Source organism: Podarcis filfolensis, assembly GCF_964270895.1.
Source record: "Podarcis filfolensis genome assembly, chromosome: 1".
Lineage (NCBI taxonomy): Eukaryota > Metazoa > Chordata > Lepidosauria > Squamata > Lacertidae > Podarcis > Podarcis filfolensis.
Genome location: NC_139604.1, coordinates 78,094,076 through 78,109,095, shown reverse-complemented (window position 1 = coordinate 78,109,095; position 15,020 = coordinate 78,094,076).

The following is a 15,020-nucleotide window of genomic DNA, read 5'->3' as shown; positions in this document are numbered from 1 at the left end:
GGAGGGAATTCCCCAGCGTAGAGGCTGCCATAGATGGTCCCCTCCGCTGTCCTTAGCACTTGAGAGGGTCTGTAGGCAAGGAGGTGGTCTTTCAGATATCTGAAACCTAAGTCATTCAGGGCTTTAAACACTAGTGTGAGCATCTTAAACTGACCCCAGAAATGAACTGACGTCCAATTGAGCTGTGGCAATCATTTCCTCATTGGCATATGGAAGATGCTGGAAAGTCTCTGGAGGAGCTTACAGTTTGAACCACCATGTCTGTGCAAATGCATACAAAGGCAGATGACCTCTCCTCTTGCTGTTCTTTGCTCCTGATTGTCCCAAATGGAAGCGACTTTCCCTAATCCAAGGCTTTGGAGCTTCAGTTGCACATTTCTTTTAATGTATAGTTGGGCCTTAGAAGCTTATCTACAAATAGCATGTAAAATGTGGCAGGGAAACTCAAACCTGCTGGGATTTGAAGGAATAGACCCTAGACTTGCTCATGTAAGGAAGCAATTATCCAGTGACCTAGCACAAAGGATATTCTGTGATGAAAACCCAACCTAGAGGCAAAAAGAATGAGGAAAAATACTGTCAGGAGCTTAAGCACACGGGAGGACACAAGGGCCCAAAGTCAGATGCATTGAAGTTCTGCACCTTGTTAGGTCTCCTGTAGTTGTTAACCAACTTACAGTGATGATGCACTAAAAAAAAGAAGGAATTACAGTACTAGTTTATCACCAGAGAGATAAAACAGTAGCACCTGCAGAGCAAATTAATGCCTACGTATAGGATTTACAACATAGTTTAGTCAGAAAATAAATTGTACATTGTGGTAGCAGTTGGAATAAGACAGATCAGAACTATACCTGTAGTCACTGAATAAGAGTTAACACCTTACTACAATTAGTAATTAATTCCAGGCACGTATTCTATCATGTTTCACATAGCAAACTGCTTAAGAAAGTGATCGTACGAAAAGATGGTGGCAACATTTTACTTCTTTTATTTATGTATTATTACATTTATATCCCACCTTTTCTCTGAGGAACTCGAGCTGGCATGTAAACTGTTGGAGTATGCCGAGCTGGCAAAAATGACAGAAAAACTGAGAGGTCACACTGATCAAACATTTATTAGGAAATGGGACATGTACAAAAAATATCTCAAGGATTATTGTAATAACATGACGTCAATGGCAGGCCTTGAATGACTTCTGTGGTATGATAGATAATTATAAAAGAATATAATACTGATGGAAATGAACCAAAGAAAATGATAAATACTGTGCCTGGTAGACTAAGTGGTAGATGCACGATGGGGTGGCAGGAAGTTGTTAGAAGAAGAACTCCATGTGATGTGATGTAACAAACATTTTTATTTTATTTTATTTCTTCTGGTTAATCTCTTTGTTTGTTATTTCGTTTTAATCTCAATAAAGCATAAAAAAATACATCCCACCTTTTCTCTGAGGAACTTGAGCTGGCATATACGTATACCGTATTTTTCGTCCTATAGGGCGCACCGGCCCATAGGACGCACCTCGTTTTGGGGGGGGGGAATGAATAAAAATATTTATTCCCCCCCCCAGCCGCAGCTGCCGCCCCAAGCCTTGCGCACACCTGCCCGAAGCATGGGGCGCACTCCGGAGGGCGCACCGTTCTTCGGGCTGCAGGTTGCTGCCCGCAAGCCTTGCGGATAGCTTGCAAGGCTTGCAGATAGCTTTCTGAAGCCTGGAGAGCAAGAGGGGTCGGTGCGCACTGATGCCTCTCGCTCTGCAGGCTTCAGCGAAAGCCTGCATTCGCCCCATAGGATGCACACACATTTCCCCTTCATTTTTGGAGGGGAAAAAGTGCGTCCTATGGGGCGAAAAATACGGTACTTCTCTCCTTCTCAGTTTTATCCTCACTGGCCCAAGGTCACTTAGTGGGCTTTATAGCTGAATGGGGATTTGAACCCTGGTCTCCCAAGTCCTAGTCAGACACTCTAACTACTACAGTATACTAGCTCTCAATTCTGAGAGGAGGGGAAAACCTCTTTTGATGTAGTTCTCTCCAATATGGGCGCAGATGCAAGCCAAGGAAAGGGTCAGGCTAGAACACAGAGTGGTAACTTAATGGACCTCAGTAACTTTTATGTACTGCCCTTAGATCTACGGCTGGAGGGCAGCATGCAAATTACAAATAATATACAAATAATAATAATATTTGTACAACAACAACAGCTTGCAGGCTGGTACACTGGAGAGAGAAGTGGATGAGTGTAGTGAAATGTATGATGACTTCCCAGGCTACTCAATGGTCATTGGACTGCAGCACATACATGCCAAAGACCAGCCAGAGAGGGGAAAGGAGGCATCTCCACTGAGCCACACACGGATTCTTCTTCACAGATTCAGGGGTCGAACATGACAAAGGCATCTTGATTTTATCTTTATATCAGTTGTTCAGCTTTGAGGAGCTTCATTGACAGCAGATGCATTCCAAGTGGAACAAGCCTGGGACCCACGTACCTGCGGGACCACCTCTCCTGGTATGCCCAGCGGAGGACCTTAAGGTCCACAAATGACAACACTTTAGAGGTCCCAAGTCACAAGGTGGTTAGATCGGTCTCAACTAGGGCCAGGGCCTTTTCAGTACTGGCCCAGACTTGGTGGAACGCTCTGTCACAAGAGACTAGGGCCCTGTGGGACTTGAAATCTTTCCGCAGGGCCTGCAAGACGCAGCTGTTCCTCCTGGCCTTTGCTTTGGACTCAGTCCAACCCTTATGTTTCCCTCCCTTTATGGTTTTGATCTATGTGCTACTTTTAAAATGAGACTGCATTTTAAATTGTATTTTAACCTGTATTTTAAATTGTTTCCCCCCACCACCCCATTATGTTTTTATTGTAATTTTACTGGTGTTAGCTGCCCTGAGCCTGGCTCTGGCTGGAGAGGGCGGGGTATAAATACAATTTATTATTATTATTATTTATTATTATTATATTGGAGTATTATTATTTAAAATTATTTCTATGCCACTTTCCCACATTAATTTCAAAAACAGTTCACAAGGACTTCCTGCAAAGACCAAATGCAATTTAGTGAACTCCCGACCATAGCTGCATTTCAAGCAGCATTTCTCAGTGCCTACAGGCAAAAGAAGATCTTCTGAATTCATCTGAACCCTATTGAAGGCAGAGGGGTGGCATTTACAACTTAATCTCCCTCATTTAATGTGCAAATGGGCTGTAATTCTGCTGCCCCTAAAGGCTCCAGGGCTTCCTCTGTGGGGGTGGGGGGTGGGGAGCAAACAGCAGCACGATCCACCTCCCTCCCTCAAAGGAGACAGAAAAAGGATTTTTTTTCCACAATGAAAAACCATGGCAGCGCATATATTTTTAAGAATGTTAAAAATCAGTGGCCACACTACAGACAATGAATAAGATGCAATAAGATGTGTTAGAACCTTCTAACACATGTGCAGGCTCTCTGTTGAAAAATCCTTAGAGCTTGATGGACACTCTTGTCAGAACAATATACAAATTATGGGCATTGGAGAGGAGACAACATGGGGACCCCACAATTTCCACTGACTTCCTACTTTTACTTCTAAGAATTTGATCTTGAAAGGGCTTGAAACCACTGCTACTAACTCACCACCAAGGGAAGGAGGCCATCCTCATGCATTGATCGTAAAAGTCTACCAGTTCCTCACCAACATTCTCAGATGTGCAAGAGAGATGCTGCATGGGTAGAAGTTGGACGGATTGCTTCCCTTGCTATCACTTGCTTCTTTCTTTTCCTTACTGCTGTTTTAAAACCTCCCCTTTCATCCTTAGCTATTCTAGGAAGCTGCCTTATACTGAGTCAGACCATTGGTCCATCGATCTTAGTACTGTCTTCACCAACCGGCAGTGGTTCTCCAGGGTTCCAGGCAGGAGATGTTCTCAGCTCTCTACCTGGATATGCTGTGGATGAACTTGGGACCTTCTGCGTTCAGAGCAGATACTGTACCACGGCTGTTGTCCATTCACAAAGATCTGACCTTGACAATGTTTAACAGGCTGTGCTACTAAAATCTAACAGAATCTTATTTCTGCTGGGATGTGGAGGATGTCACGTGGTTTTCTATTTACATTGCCTCCTCCTCTGGTAATGTTTATTATTCATTTATTTAATAAATGTATATAAAACTGAGCCTTATTGGGCCCAATAGGTGAGGGATAGGGCTTCTCTCCCTATTCCACTCCATCATTACACAATTTTTTCCCCTGAGAACATTGCTGTGTATACCCCTTTAATTTCCTGGAATGTTAACGGCCTGGGAGGTCCCAATAAACAGAGACAATAGTTATCTAATTAGTGTTGTCCTAATTCAAGAGACCCCCTATCCCCAAGACAGACAAAAGGCTGAATATGTGTGGACTGGGTAGGCAAGGTTTATGCCTGTGACCATCTAAAAAGCCAAAGGGATAGCTGTCCTAATTCCCCCAAAATTATACTTCATGAGAAAAGAAGAAAATTAAGGACCCTAAGGTTTCTTACATTATTTTTGTTGACTAGGAAGAGAGATCGAGATCTAATATTAGCTATCATAAATATTTATGGCTCCAATATAGACTCCCCACCATACCGTATTTTCATAACTGTTTTGATACCTCCAAAGTGGTTTCAATGTTATGCTAGATCCAGTTTTGGGTCATAACAACTATCCTCCTAAATCAACATCACAGGCTAGGGAATGCAGATCCTTCACACTTTAGAAACTCCTGTAGTGAAACGATAAGTATCTCTCTTCCGTACACTAAAATTACTTTTGGCTAGATTACATTTTCATATTCAAGTTACTTGGAAAATCTACACTATCACCCTTTCAGACCATGCACCAGTTTCTCTGAACATATAGTTTGGTATGTCTGTTCCTTCCATGCCAAGATGGTGGCTCAGTTCATCACATTTGAACAGTTAGGGCTTCAGTACCCAAATGTATCCAAAACTGATAAGATTTTTTTTTCAAACTAATCAATGTTGATTAATGAAACCATGATACAGGGTGCTCCTGAGACATATGTGAAGGGCAAGACTATTCCCTATGCTGCAAATAAAAAGAATGGATGCAAGAGTGCCAAATGACTCTTAACACTATGACTATACCCATTATTTAGCTAATAAAAATATTAGTTAGATATGCACCGTACAACAGCAGCAAGATTGGCATTAACCTGCGTGAAGTAAAGTTACTGGGAGTCTAGTGGAGCAGGGAGTTTAGTAAATTGTTCACCTTCTGCCTTCAACGCAGAAAAGATAGAAAATTAATCGCAGCAATTAAAACCACATGCAATCAGCTTTGTATACCCCTAGAAGCAATTGATGAACTTAAAAACATTATTCCAAATTATATTTAAATGGGAGAGATCAAGCTAGTCATTCATTCCTGGCACAAAACAACTTTCTCACAATTAGATCAATCTCAGGCAGACTTGAAGTTGAAAAAAGCAGAACTAGCAATAAAAGATATGAGTAGATGGCAAATCCCCAGGACCAGATGGTTTTCAAGCTGGTACAAGCAACACCTTGACCCACTTGCCTCTAAGCTACTTGAGTTATCTAATGAGGCCCTGGAGACAGGCGCCTTTCCACTGTCACTCAAGGAAACTTATGTTTCAATGCTTCATAAAACTAGGAAGGAACCATGTTCATCTGTTAATTATTGGCCTATTTCTTTAATAAATGTAAATTTCAAAATATTGACAGTGAAGCTAGCCAAACAGCTTTATACACAAGAACTAATGTGCTAAGGAGGATGGCGACCAAGATGATTAAGGGTCTGGAAACCAAGCCTTATGAGGAACAGTTGAAGGAGCAGGGTAAGTTTAGGATAGAAAAGAGAAGAGTGAGAGGAGATATGATAGACACCTGCAAATATGTGAAGGGCTCCCACATGAAAAAGGGAACAAGCTTGTTTTCTCCTGCTCTGGAGGGTAGGAACATGGAAGATGGACCAGACACACTTTGAAGGCAGTGGACTCTCTTTTTTTTTGGAGGATTTTAAGCAGAAGTTGGATGTCCGCCTGTCCTTGATTATTTAGTTGAGATTCATGCATTGTAGCAGGTTGGACTAGATGACTCTTCCATCTCTACAATTCTGTGATTTTAAGTATGGAAATATTCATTCTGATGGGCATTTAATCAGAGTGAGTTATTTCCCTTGGGCACTCCCATCACAGTGATTTGGGAGAGGGTTTAAAAATGTGGGTTGTATCCAACGTTAGTCAAACTCTGTCTAAAGTTGCTGGCATCCATCTTGTCTCTGGAGAAAATGGAAGAGTGCACCTTTGGGGGTGAAGTCAAACCGCTGAAGAATCACAGCACCTGCTGTAGCCGTAGAGACAGATACGGGAGAGACATGCTTTATTGCAGGTGGTGCAGATGAAGGCATCCCGTTTTACTACTTCAGCTGTTTTTTTCTCTCTGTGCTCCTTCCTGTTCTGGTCACAGCTGTGGGTATGCGACCTGTCTGTCTCGAGGCAAAGCAATTATCTGCAGGGTTAATGTTGCCAGCCTTCATATCATGTTTGCAGACATCTTTGTGATGCAGAGTTGACCCCCTGAATTGAATGGAAATAACTATATTAGACCCATTAATTTCAGTGGGTTGACTTTGTTGGCGACATCTCTGTTTTTGTTTTTCATGGGGACCTATACCTTCCCCTATGCAAGCAATGAAGAAATATTCATTGTGCCCCCCAAAATTCAGAAGGAAGTTAGAACCACCCCCTCCACCCAGTAACAGGATCTTTTCCAGGAGGTGAAATTTTCCCTACTCCTCTTTCCTCGGGACATACACTATTTTTCCACCATCCCCTTCCCCTGTTGGATCTCTCTCTCCCAGAAAGAAAAGGCTACATCCCCCAAAATTTACCAATGGGTCATGTGGGCACTCTGAACAAATGGTGATTCAACACGGGAAGGAGAAGTCTATTGCCTTCCATACGACAATGGATTACCAATGTGCACTCCCTGTCCTTATTTGAACTGGCAATGTATTGACATAAGTACAAATAGAAGAAATTTAAGAACATTGGCAACACAATTATCAAGACATAATAACCCTTCTTTTTCTTTTCTTTTTTCTGTATGTTGCTTTCATTGTATTCTTAAAAAAGAATGACAAATCAGCCAAGAACAGCATTGCAATAATATTCATATAATGGACACAAAAGAAAGCAGCTAATTTTCAAAGGCTACCTGAATTTTTTTTAATTGCTCTTTTTCAGAAAATTAGCAAGGAAGATGTTCTATGACTCATACAATAACACTGGATCTGCTCCAAAAAAAGTCTGGCTTCTAGTAGTGACTAACCCAGCACTCTCATTGGATAAAATCTGGAGTAACTCTGCTGAGTTTAGAACTACAAGGACTTAAAAGCATACATAAATTCCGAATCTGCATGCTGAAGTTATAATTCAGATGTTCAAATTTCAGATTAGCACTGGATGTCTAAAGATATTTCTCTATCAAACTCAGTGCTCGTGTTCATTTTGGGGGTGAAATTTTAGCTTTTTTGTGAACATCAATTCTCAAATTAAGATTTCACAGCAGTTCCATCTGAAAATAAATATATCCCAAAAGGCATGCCTTTCTTATTCACTCTTGGCCAACAAAATAATTTTCTGCTACTATGCATTTTATTGGTAATATTGTTTGCTTGCCAGATTTCAAGCGGAGGACATGAGATGTATGAAATCATCAGGTACAAACTGCTTTTTCATTCATGTATTAAGGAAAAGTGTAGAAGATATCTGACCAACTTTAACTTTAATAATCTGGCCCACAGTATGCTTGTTCTATAACGGACAGATTAGCCATTTCTTCAATGGAAACTAGGAATTAATTGGTGGACCATAGAGATAGCCATTTTTAGTGGACAAAGATAGTATAATGGGAGTGTATTGTACCCTCGTAGATTGTGATCTGCACACCATTCAAAGTTAGTGGAATTTAGCCAGATGGATTGGAGGCGCACAATGAATTAAATGGATTGTGGATCATGGCAACTTCTTTACACGTTTTGAGACAGTAATTTCAAAACAGTGTAATGAGTTACATAAATCTAATTGCTGAGGTTTTCAAAGGTTATTGGCAGAACGATTTAAGAAAAATGTACTCACACTATTTGCTGCTGTTAATAAAAGTTCCAGTTTATCAAAAGACTGATCCAAGTTTGCAGATCAAAGTATTCAGGCTTAACTGGTTTGTTCACTAGGGTACTAATAACTTCCAACAGTTTTTCTTCAATGTTCTGTGTCTTAAGTTTATCTTGCCTACACGATTGCAAATGCTAAATAATAATGATACTTGTTTTTAAAGTGTTTTTGGTAATAATGCTATAATATCTTCCCTGTTAATCAGCATTTCTATGCTGAAGTTTAAGTTTTATGTCATTTTTTCAAAGAAAAATCTTGCTGAATGCAAATAGGGATGAATTACCTTGTCTCTCTTTCACTTTTGCTTTCTCAAATCTTTTTGTTTCTTGTTTGTTTACCTCTGTCAATGCCGTCTGTGAAACTACATCGCACTATATCCTGTACACTGATACCTTTATACTCTCAGATATTTCCGAGTCACTAAGGATAAAAAGATCCACTGAATCTTTCTTCCTCCTTAATAATTATTTCTCCTGGCTGGACTGTTCAAGCTTGCTGTAAAAGACACAATGGCACCACCTAAAGGAAGTACTTTGTACAATTAATGGTACTTTTGTATCTTCCAGTGTTCTGTAGTGTTACAAAGATTTTTTAAAAAATAAATAAATGACGTGAACCTTGCTATATTTAGCAATATGCTTTTAAAAACGAGATCAAGCAGAGAGAGCAGTAATTATTATTATTATTATTATTATTATTATTATTATTATTATTATTATTATTTATACCCCACCAATCTGGCTGGGTTTCCCCATAAAGACAATGAAGACAAATACTCTTATTAACAAGCTGGAAATGAAGACAGACAACTTCTGTGATATAAAAATAATGTGTCACTTAGTGGGGTGAGGGGAAGGGAATTATTAACCAATGAAACTGAACGAAAAGGGGATATTTTCATCATGCAGTCAGGTTTCTAAACCATAAATAAAGAAGAAAAGCTTTCAGCCAAGCATGCCAGTTTGTATTTTACACATTTAGGACTCAATTCTAATGGTGCTAATTCAGAACCTTGTGCTGGTTTGTATGTAACTTCCCACTAAAAAAAAAGTCCCAAAGCAATTTACAAGTAAAAATAACACAATGAGAACATATTACTAACAGATTTAACAATACAATTTCATCTCATTTGGTGCTGCTCAAGTGCCCATAAAAAACGAAAAACATTTTGTTTGCTCCTTTAAGGAAAATGTAATCTCATTCAGAACAGGATGCATTCAACTCATCTGGTCAAAGGAACCACCCACTAACAGTGTTTTGGTTTTATCTAGATTGAGCTGAAGTTTGTTGGCTCTTATCCAGTCCGTTAGGCACTGAACCAGCACATTCACCACCACACCTGCTTGAGCTGTAAAGGAAAAGCTGTACAGGACATGTGGAGTTGTGTGTCATCGGCATATTGATGTGAAAACACACTCCAAAACACCAGGTCACCTCACATAGAAGTTTCATGTAGATGTTAAGCAATGTGGGGGATAACATCAAAATCTGTAGAACCCCTCATTGAAGCCCCCATGAGGCTGAAGAGCATCTCCCAAGCATCACCTTCTGAAAACCATCATCCAAATGGGAGTGGAAGCACTGAAATACAGTGCTGCTTGGAGAGTCTTCCAAGATGAATGCCATAGTCAATAGTACTGAAAGCTACTAAAAGGTCAAGAAGGATCTACAGGGGCACACTTCCCCTGTCCGTCTCTGGATGTATGACATCATCATACAGTGCAACCAAGGTGGTCACAGTGCCAAAACCAGCCCTGAACCCAGATTGACTTGGATCTATAAAACCAGTTTAGAGTGCCTGGAGTTGGTGTTACATGTAAACTGTCGGTGACATCTTATACTTATGTATCCTAAATTCATTAGTTCTCGTTCTATTATATGGTGACCATATGTTGTGGTTGGTTCACTTGGTGGAAAACATTCATGTGTTGTTGGTTACCAGGTGGATTGCCATCACTATGTATTCCATACCATGGCAAACAACTAACAGGGATATGGAGAAAAATATATAGCAGAAGGAGAAGGGGGTCATATTGGATCACTTGCCTGTAAGTTGTTTATTTTCAAATTACTGTGACTTCTTTGTATTGGGTCAGATTGTTATTATTAATGTTTGATATGTTTTTACATGTGTTAGAAACAGTGGCTGGGGCGAACCAGCCAGATGGGTGGGGCACAAATAATAAAATTATGATCATTATGATCATCATCCATCTCTGAAGTTCAAGGTGTGGTGCATTGCAACCTTAAGCTGTGTAAAGGTTCCATTGAATTGTTTGGAACTTGTACCAGAGTAACTGCCATGGGATTGCAGGCTAAATATATACTTGGAAGGAAGAACACACTGCAGAGCTTCCCAGAAATCTCAGCACTAATAGCTTATCCATTTAGTTAAAAATAATTTTGACATTGGCACAGCCATGGTAAACATATATTCGTTTGATTTGACCAAATGGTAGACTATAATGGCCAGCACACTAATTATGCTATATCTAATGGTAGATAACATGGAAGTTGCTATGAGTGTTCCACATCTATTAAAATCAATGGGCAGGGATGCCAATGGTGTGGATGAGAAAGGGATTCCATCCTGTGTTTTAGTATTAGAGCATTCATTGGCCTTGGCCATGTGAACCACTGAACTGGTAAATAGACACATCTCATCTGATACTCTGAAGAAGCAAGTGTACCAATTTATGTGCATCAGAAACGAAACAGATATATCTGTTTTAATTTAAGCTTTTTGACACAGCTTGCTCTGGATAAAAAACACATCTAGTATGTGCAGTATAAAGAACTGAGACTCACCACACTATGGAATATCAATGGATTACATTTCACACAAAAGGAAACTGAGCTGTAAGACTGAGCGACTTGTCCAAATTATTAGCCTGTATTAGAAATGCAATAGAAGCCAGGCTTCTTGATGTCTGTCTCTGTGGTTTAACCACAAGAGTGCTAGCAATAGAAGACAATCAAAGAGACAATAATCTTTCTTCATATCAGTCTGAAGTTTTATAATCAAAGCCAGAATGAGAAATTAACATCCTATCTCTTCCTGCCCTGTGACTGAATAACCCTTGGGAATATTTTACAATACTGTTGACTGTTGGTTCCCAAATGCTGGGCTGAGGACAATTAAGAGATGGTTAGATGTTGACGTGCCAGAAGTTGAAACCAAATGATTAAGGGTGAAAGTCATTTGGTGGAGATTGGGAGTACATAGGGCCATGCATGAAAAACAGCTTGCCCTCCGGTGCTAATAAAGACTGGAGAAGAAGACCAGCGTATTCCATAGAAGCATTTTTAACGGGGAACAAAAAGCACTCAAATATCTAGTACTTTGTTCATCAGAAACAAAGCAAGATATATTTGTTGATTTGACTTGAAATGTTCCTTTTCGTTATTCAAGAGGATTCAACTGAAAAAAATAAACTTTCTGTCAAGAATGACCATCATTTCAATTAACAATCTCTAGGCATATATTGCAATCCTATCAGATATTTGTACAACATGCCACCCGTCAATTGCAAGCACGGTTCAAAGCAAAACTAAAATGATATTTGACTGGACGTGAGAGTAACTCAAGTGCCAATAGGGCTAGAAAGGTTTATATGCACAGTCCAGTTCTGCTAGAACTCAGTGGTGGTGCATTCATGGGTTGCATCCAATGGCGTCTTTGTTATACTTGAAGATGCTTCCACTTTCCTAAGGGAGGGTGCCAGTTTTCACTGTCTCCACACCTGAACAAGCCACATTACAAGATGCCATGGCACTAGTGAGTGGGGAAGCATTGATGGAAATTGGTGTCTTTCCTTGAACAAGCAGAAGTCACCATTAGACATTGGCCATTCTAACTGGAGCTGATGATATTTGGAGTCCAATAAAATCTGGAGGATTCCCTACCCCTGGTTTCTAGCCTAGTCTGGTCTAGTCTATGTTTTGGATGGGGTAGCACTCTGTCCAATGAGCAGTATGCAATTCAGAGTATTCCTTGATCCACAGTTGTCATTGGATTCCAAGAGGGCATTGATGGCAAGGAGTGCCTATTTCCAGCTATGTCTGGTTTGCCAGGTATGGCCCGCAATTGATACCCCTAGACCAGGATAGCCTGCTATTGGTAACCCATGCTCTAGTGACCTTGCATATGTATTATTGCAACATGATCTGCATGGGGCTGCCCTTTGAGAGTAGATCAAAGCTGCAGCTAGTAGAGAATACAGCTGCCAGTTTATTAACTGGGGCAATGAGATGGGATCAAGTATCACCTATCCTAAAAGCTCTGCACTGGCTTCCTGTGTGCTACTGGGCTCCATTCAAGATTATTGATGGTTAAAAAAAACCGTCTATACATCCCAAATATCTGCAAAAACAACTCCTTCAATGCCTAAATACTTTATCCTTAAGATCAACCTACTCATACTCCATGCCAGGATTCAAGATGAGGACATAAGTAGAGTGGCTTTCTTCATAGCAGGGTCGTAATTCTGGAGGTGTATCTATCTACCATACTGTTAGTTTTCCAACAACAATTTCAGACATCTTTCATTTGCCCAGCCCCTGTATAGTTTGATAAATAAGAGATCAGCAATGTCTGTAATTCTGTTTTAATTGATTTGAGATAGACAAAGATATAGAAATGTATATTTTAAAATAATGTCATTTTATTGTATTGTGTATATATGCTTGATGCGCAACACCCTGGTCTCTTTCTGAGGAATGGCAATAGGAAAGGAAAGGAAAGGAAAGGAGAGGAGAGGAAAGGAAAGGAAAGGAAAGGAAAGGAAAGGAAAGGAAAGGAAAGGAAAGGAAAGGAAAGGAAGAAGTCCTAACAATAGAAAAATTTTCAGTAATTTACCAATAACATTTCAGTACAATGTCTAAAAGAGAAAATGCACTGAGTTTGTAAACATAAAACTGATGCATTCCTAATCATTATCTATATACACCTTCCCAGCAAGGAATGATTGATAGGATGGGAGATTTCAGAACTAATAGATTCCATGTGAATGTAAAACAAAATGGAATGACAGAGAGGCATGAGAATCACATATGAAGAAAAGAGAAATATGGGTAGAGTATAAACTTATTCTAGTGCTGGAGGGGGTCTTTAAAGGTTTATCTCTCCCCCCTAAAAAAAACCCAACAACCTCAAAACGCCAAGCAGTAAGGTTAGGATCGACTCTAATAAATGCATGGACTTCCTTTACGAGTGTCATGAATCTATTCACCATCAATTTCCGACAGCCAAGATAAGATACATCAACAGTTTTGCCCCAGCTTTTTCACCTGCCATGTGCATTTTGAAGACCACTGGTGCAATATGTTCTTAATCCATTTGCTTGTTTGCCTGTACCAGCCTACAATAAGAATCTCAGACATAAATAATTACCTAGCACAGTGATCAACACAATGATCATGAAAGAAAATAGTGGTTTAGAGTTGCATTTCAGAGACGGATAAGGTTTCCTCTTTTGGTTCATTGGGCAAATCACTGTCGGGAAGCTGCTGGCTTCTGTTTCTTTCCTGAAAAGTGTCAATTGGGTCTTGTCCATTTCAAAAACAGTTCCTGCACAGCATCACAATATCAGGGCTAAGTGCTAGCTTGAGAAAACCAATGACACATATACTACATCTCTGAACAATATCAACAGCCTCTGCTTATCTGCCCTTGTTCTTTCTTCTACCACTGAACAAACCATTAAAGCACTCAAAGCACTTGGAAGGATTATAATGGAAAAGTACATGTGTACAACAGGGTATCTGATGCACTCTGTCAGCTGATGGGCAGAAGCCATTGATTAGAGAGGAGTTAACTCTAAGGAATGAGTTGGTTCCAATCCAATTATCAAATGCACTATGTATTTTATGGGTATGCACTATTTATGTCTGCAGATCATATGTAATGACTGAGATAGCTTTATGCAACCTGTAGCGTATGCCTCTAGCCCTCATGGTTTCATCTGTAAGATTTATTTATTCATATTTGTCTCTTAGCTAAGGGACCACCTCGCCCTAGCAGCTGCAGTTCTCAGGTGAAGCACTGCTGAGAGTACCAGGTGCCCCAGAGATGTGCATAGTGTTAATTAGAAATGAGCTTTTAGTGTAGCAGCTCCAGTTCTCTGAAATTAATTGCCAGCTGAAACTACAGTAGACAAATGCCTAGCATCCTGATGTTTAGGCACCTACTGAATATGTTTTTGTTCAAGAAGTCTTTCCCTTCTTAACCAGTAATTTATGGATTATTAATTGTACATCTATAGAAATAGTTCTATTGATTTAGTGTTTTCAGAATTTGTACATTTTGTATTTTATCCCCTTTCTATCTTGTTGTACATCACTTTGATGGACATTTAAGACAACGTAGTCACTGTTCTGCCTTGTGTTAAGCAGATGATGCATATTTCACGGACAGGGTGACCTGAATCTTACTGCCAGGTCCAACATTTTAGAATCGCACCTTGAAGGTGTGGCACTCTGTTTTGTAGAATCCATACAGACTAAAGTTTCTGCAGGATTAAAAGAAAAGAGGAAGGACAGGAGTAATAAACAAAGAAAGGGATTTCCTTCATTTGCACCAGGGGGATCAGAAGAAAAGGAAGGAAAAATAAGAGCCTCGTACATGGTATATTCTTGTGCCACCATGAGACTGCTGAGATGGTCAGATTATGGTCCCTTCAATTGTCTGGCTTTGGAAAGACTATTGATTCCAAGCAAGGCTGGCTGAGCCATTGGGCTGTACTGCTGGGTAAGGGAAAGTGGAATTAATGGTTCCGACTGGCCCCAGTGAGGCATGGAACTGGAGCTGGAGCTCAAGAAAACTCATTGCCACATGATATCAGAGAGC